Genomic DNA, 6000 nt, shown 5'->3' on the forward strand with positions numbered 1-6000 from the left:
CGTGTGACCTTTGCAGTTACCAATCCAACATATAGTTTGCTGGATCGGCAACTGTGAAGGTAACGAGATAGGCCCTTCTGTAATTTCAGAATTATTGTATGTAGTACAAGTGAAGATATCTGTTGAAAGTGATAGTCACAGTACATGTTACACTTCATAGAAAATGTTGTGTTGTTATGAAATGAGCCTACAATGTTTGAATAGTTTGCACTGAAGATGGTCACACAGTGACCAAAATTGATCTGTAAAATAAAGGATTTCAGCCTTATGACCGATGCTGCCATTTATTCAAAATATATGAAATAAAAAATATACCTGTGTTTAAATGCTTTTTCCCTTGTATTAGTCAAATGCTAAAATGTTCTGTTTGTAAGTTAACTGAATATAGAATGGAAAAAAGAGATCTGCAATTCAACTTGTTTCCAAAAACTGTTATAAACACGTACAGTCTAAAAGCCATATTGCTTGTGAAAAGACTGCACCCAAACACTTATTCGGATTTCCACCAGTACAATACTAGCAATAAAGAAAGATTTTACATCGGCAGCCACAGAACAGCACTTTACAAAAAGGGGCCTCAGTACCAAGTAAAAAATTAGCTAATGCACTGCTTAGTGCAGTCGTGGCTCTTCCTGCAGTTAAACTGAAACATCAGCTTAAGAATTTTTTAGTAAAACACCCTTTCTGCATATTAGAAGAGTACCATACTTATTTGAAGAACAACAAATGCCTTGTGAAATTATGTAAATAGAAATCAGTAAACAATTTATTGTAATTTTTTTGTTAATTAATGACATATTCAGAAGAATGTGTCTTGTGTATTGTACAGATAACTGTAATCATTTCTGTTTCTTTGTACATGTGCAGTGTACCATTCGACATTGAATAAAGCTATTATTATTATTATTTATAATCGTATTGACCAACTATGATCACGTTAACAACTTCAGTTCCTCTTCTTCCTTTGTTATTGTTTCCTATTTTTCTAGTATTCCCTCATTTTCTCCCCATGAAGTCTCTTCCTTTCTTCTGCCCATCTTGTTCCCAATTTTTTATTTCTTCTGCTTTGAAAGCCTTCCAAATTTAGTATTTTGTTTTTAAAATGGTTTCTTTCTGCTATTTCTGATCCTTTGATGTTGTTTCTTTCTAGACCTTTTCTTACTTCTGTAATCCATGCTATTGTTGATTTCTTCTTCCAGAAATATAGGAGTATTTGTTTTGTTAGTCTATTTCCATCCATTCGGTAGAGATGTTCAAAAAAGGTTAATCTTTGTTTGGCCATTACTTCAGATATTTTCTCTATATTTTTGTAGATCCCCTCATTACTTCTTATTTTCCAACCATCTGCAGTTTTCATTGCACCCATTATTTTTCTAATAATCCTTCTTTCCAGTACCTCTAGTTTGTCCATCTTATAGTTCATCGTTAGGCATTCAGATCCACATAAACATTCTGGCCGTACCACTGTGGTGTAGTGTTTTAGTTTTGTTTTTCTATATATACATTTCTTGTTGTAAATATTTTTGGTCAAACCATAAGCTCTTTCCATTTTGTTAATTCTTACATCTATTGCAGAGTTTTCTAGTCCATTCTGTTGTATAGTTTCTCCAAGATATTTAAATTTATTTACTTGCTCTATTTTACCTATTTGTGTTTCTATGTATTTTGGTCCATTTTTTGTCACGAATTTTGTTTTTTCAGCTGAAATTTTGAGACCAGTTCTGTTTGCTAATTTTTCCAGAACGTTTATTTGAGTAACTGCTTCTGTCAGGTTTTCTGAAAGCATTGCGAAATCATCCGCAAAAGCCAAGCAGTTTACCTTAATTCCATTTGTTTTCCTTCCCAGAGTTATTGGTTCAATTTTGTGATTTTTTAGCTCCGAATTCCAGATCCTTACATTTTTTTTCTAGAACACAGTGAAACAGTAAAGGTGATAAACCATCATCTTGTCTAACACCAGTTTTTATTTCAAAAGGCTGAGATACTTCTCCCATAAATTTGACTTTAGATACTGTACCTGTTAGTGTTTCATGAATTATGTTTGCTAGTTTTGATTTAACACCAAATTGTCAAATGACCTTATCTATCATTTCTCTGTCTATACAGTCAAATAGTCAAATGCTTTCTTGAAATCTATAAATGACACTAGTATTGGTTTGCTGGTTAACATTCTATGGTGAATTATTGACTTTAAGTTAAAAATTTGTTCTGCACAGGATCTTCCCTTTCGTAAACCACCCTGATATTCTCCTAGTTGTTTGTCTAAAGTATCTACCACTCTGTTGAGGAGAATTTTTGATAATATTATTAAACTCTGCTCAGCAATAAAGCAGCAATAAATTGAATAAGAAAATTAATACAAAAAAAACTTTGACTGCCTAGACCTCAATTTATATTATACAATTGAAATATGATGCCTTCAACAACCATCTAGAGATGTGTAAACAAGTAGAAGAAAAAATAGCCTAAGAAAATTCTGTACAGTAAAATAGGAAGTAAAAAATGTATAACAGCTGAACAAAATGTATAAGGAGAATCAACTCCAATAGTAAAAGTGAACATTACACACTGTCAGGTGGCTTGCAGAGTATAGATGTAGATGTAGAAACCCACTTAATAGTATTGTATAGATGATGTGTTTATGGTGACTTACCATTCAAATTGTAAAAATGAGCTGAATATTAATTGAAAACCATCATCATTAGTAACATTCATGCAATGACATGCATTCACATTGTGGGCCAACGAAACTAGGACAGTATGTACGACTGGAAGTGGATGGTGGCAACACACTCAGTCCAGGCTGGAAGATGTGTGCTTGTGGGTTAGCAATGACTATACTATCTATAACATTTCATCGAAAATGCCAAAAAAATAATTCTAGGTGAACTTCAGTTCATTCTAAATCATATTGGGGGACTTTCTTCATACTGGAATACTGGAATAAACCTCAAATTATTCAATCAAATCCAAAAAAAAAAAAAAAAAAATGGAGCATAACGTAGTATTTCTAGCCTTTGATCGGTGGCCTGCATCATATATCTTTTACTAGCAATGTGAGAGCAAAAGCTGATTTATTTTGATATTTTGAGAATGATGCTTCCTACAATTTTTTTCAAAAGAGCAGTTTGTCTGGCCAATATAATAAATGTCGCAGTTGCTGCAACTAATCTTTAAACTCATGATTGATGGGACTTATTGGGCTTTTGGCCTAATTTTTATTCAATAAATTTCATTATGACTGCTGTCTCCTAACTGAGAATGTCAGTTTTCACTAAAGCAGAAATAGTTGAGAGCATGTAATAAAATTGCAGAGACTGCTAATATAAATCTTGTAGAAATTCGTAGACTTAATATAATGATGTGGTTTCTAATCCACATTTCATAATGTACCCAGTATTTTTGTGAGAAAATATGAGTAGGCAGATATCTCAGAAAATAGTTAATAGAAGCTGAGGTTGATAGATGTCAGACTGTAAATCCAAAAATTTCTGAGTTGGTTTACAGTTACACATAAGAGAACAGTAGCATGATGCATTTTGTACAGAAAGGGATGCACTTTGTCTCTGTCTCATGCCTCATGCACCAGCTATTGCTACCGTGGTAGCTGGCTACACTGGGGCAAGTGCCTCATTGATCCACTGTTTCTGCTTCTGACTCTCCTTAGAAAATTTATGTGCTTGGTAAACTATTGCTGTCAGTTCTTAATGTAATGCTTGTTATATCTGTTTTATTCCACCAACAATGAACACTGTAGTGGACTAGTATCCTCACCAAATGTAAACAAAAATGAAAATTAATGCTAAATGTTCTACATAGACTACAAAGTGAACTCTACAGATGATACAAAATGACTATATTGACTGGTGCATCGTGTGTTACACTACTGCTAGTCACTGTGCATTCCTTCACCATTGCCTTCTCATAATGCAGCCCTAACATTTTTGTTGCAGTTAACTTGACTTTCACATGTCTTGTATATCTAATGGGAAAAAACGGAGACATGTTATTTTAACATGAAATTCATACCCTACATGCTCCCTAAACACAAATTAAGCTAGTTCACAGGTTGGATAGAAAGATCCAAAAGGTCCATAGTGATATATCGTCATCATGATCATCTGCTGTCATCTGGTGTGTGTTGTCATTACCATTTATCAAGTGGAATTGTGCGTGCAGCCTCAGACGATGTTGCAGTGACAGTGCTCCTTATTCCTTGCTTTTCAATTGATCTCAGAGTGACTGTGCATAGTTCTATAGTAGCTCGATTGCGCACTCACTGTTAACTGTTTCCGCATTTTAAGAGATGATTCTATGCTCATATAAAAATCTGTCAACTGTTCATAATTGAGTTGAATACAATTGTTCACTGTTATGATAAATAAAGTTATTGTTCTACATAATTCAGAGAGTAGATAATTTACACACTCTAGCAGGTATGGAATGTGCTGCCCTAACAAATTCTGGCAGTCCTTATCACGGCAACACCAACAACTGGTGACCCTGATGTGATGCAGGCCTACTGAACTACACAAGAAGACAATTACAGGATGCAAGAAAAATCCAGGATATTGTGATTAGCTGTACACTTGCCACCATTCTGGTCACACAATCCTGTACTGTGATTCACTCCAGTAGAGGCAAGTTTTCAATATACAGGAATTAACACTGAATCAACAATGTTTTCTTCGGTAGTGAGCCAGCTAGGCTGTCAATATGCTGCGGATGTTCAAGATATTATAACTGCACCAATGGTGAAACAATCCTAAAGGAAGGTAAAACCTGAGCTCATCCAAAGACTGCATCTGACGAGTGCTCACACAAGAATACATAAGGGATCGTAAGCCAACCCAGTATCTCCGGCACATTGGTACTGTTCCTGACAACATGTTCCATGCAATATGGAGCAACCTTCTACATCAAGTTCTGGCAATCACAGCGTCTCAAACAGAGGTATCATTGGATGCTGTTATGGAATTCTCAGACCATATAGGAGAGGCTATCACTCCCACATTAGTTTAGCGCCATGGCAGAGCTGTGCAGCAGTACAGTAGCAGCAGTAGCTGGCACTCAAACTGAATATGATTGATTGGCAGCAAAACTGGACATCTTATACACACAGCTCAGCAAACTGCTGTCTTGACAAGGTGCCAGAAGGGACAGAAGACATTATCATTGCAGATCCAGGAGTCAGTCCTTGAATGACACCTCATTTTCTAATTCAAAATGGTCGGTATGCTGGTATAATTGAAAATTTGGTGAACAGGTACACAAGTCTGTGCTCATTCCCAAATGCCAACAGCAGTTGATCTTAGGCACAGCCAACTGCTGGGCAGTCTACTAGTGACAGACAGCCTGGACTAAAATACGTAGTAGGTACGGATTTTGATTTGAGCTTAGTCCACAGGCCTTAGCGCTGTACAGGATGGACGTATGGGCAGGCGGCGTGCATTATGAAATGAATAGGACAAAATTTAGACAAAGGCCATTTATTGGCGAAAGCATGTTGAAAGGGGTTACATAGGCCTAGTGAGGTGAGGGTGAGCCAGAGTGTAGAGTTTAGTGAGACATAGTTCGCGGAGCTAACAAAAGTGGTTGTCTGCCAAAACTAAGTCCACAGTGTCGCAGCACCGGGAGAAGTGGGAGATGTTCAATGCTACAGGGCGCGCATCTGACTCATGGGTGAGCAAGAATACAAGAGAGCAGGCCCGGCGATGGGCGGCTGGGTATATTCGACGCACCACGTTGCTTTCTCCGCCCTGATTGGTCGGGATTGAGCAAACCATACGGGTGGCATGGTGCTTTCCAGATCTTTGCCTGCTAAGCAACACCTGGGGCAGCGTTACCTTGAAAGCACATGAGAGAGGCACGTGGCCAAAAGGTGCCCTTCCTCAGTGCTGACTTCCTGTTGCTAAACCATGGGACAAAAGAATTTACAGGCTGCTAACACTGCCGGCCGTGGCTTGGCCGTAATGGAAAAATGAAGTTACCGTTTGAAAG

This window comes from Schistocerca serialis, chromosome 8 (genome assembly GCF_023864345.2).
Source record: "Schistocerca serialis cubense isolate TAMUIC-IGC-003099 chromosome 8, iqSchSeri2.2, whole genome shotgun sequence".
NCBI classification, from domain to species: Eukaryota; Metazoa; Arthropoda; class Insecta; order Orthoptera; family Acrididae; genus Schistocerca; species Schistocerca serialis.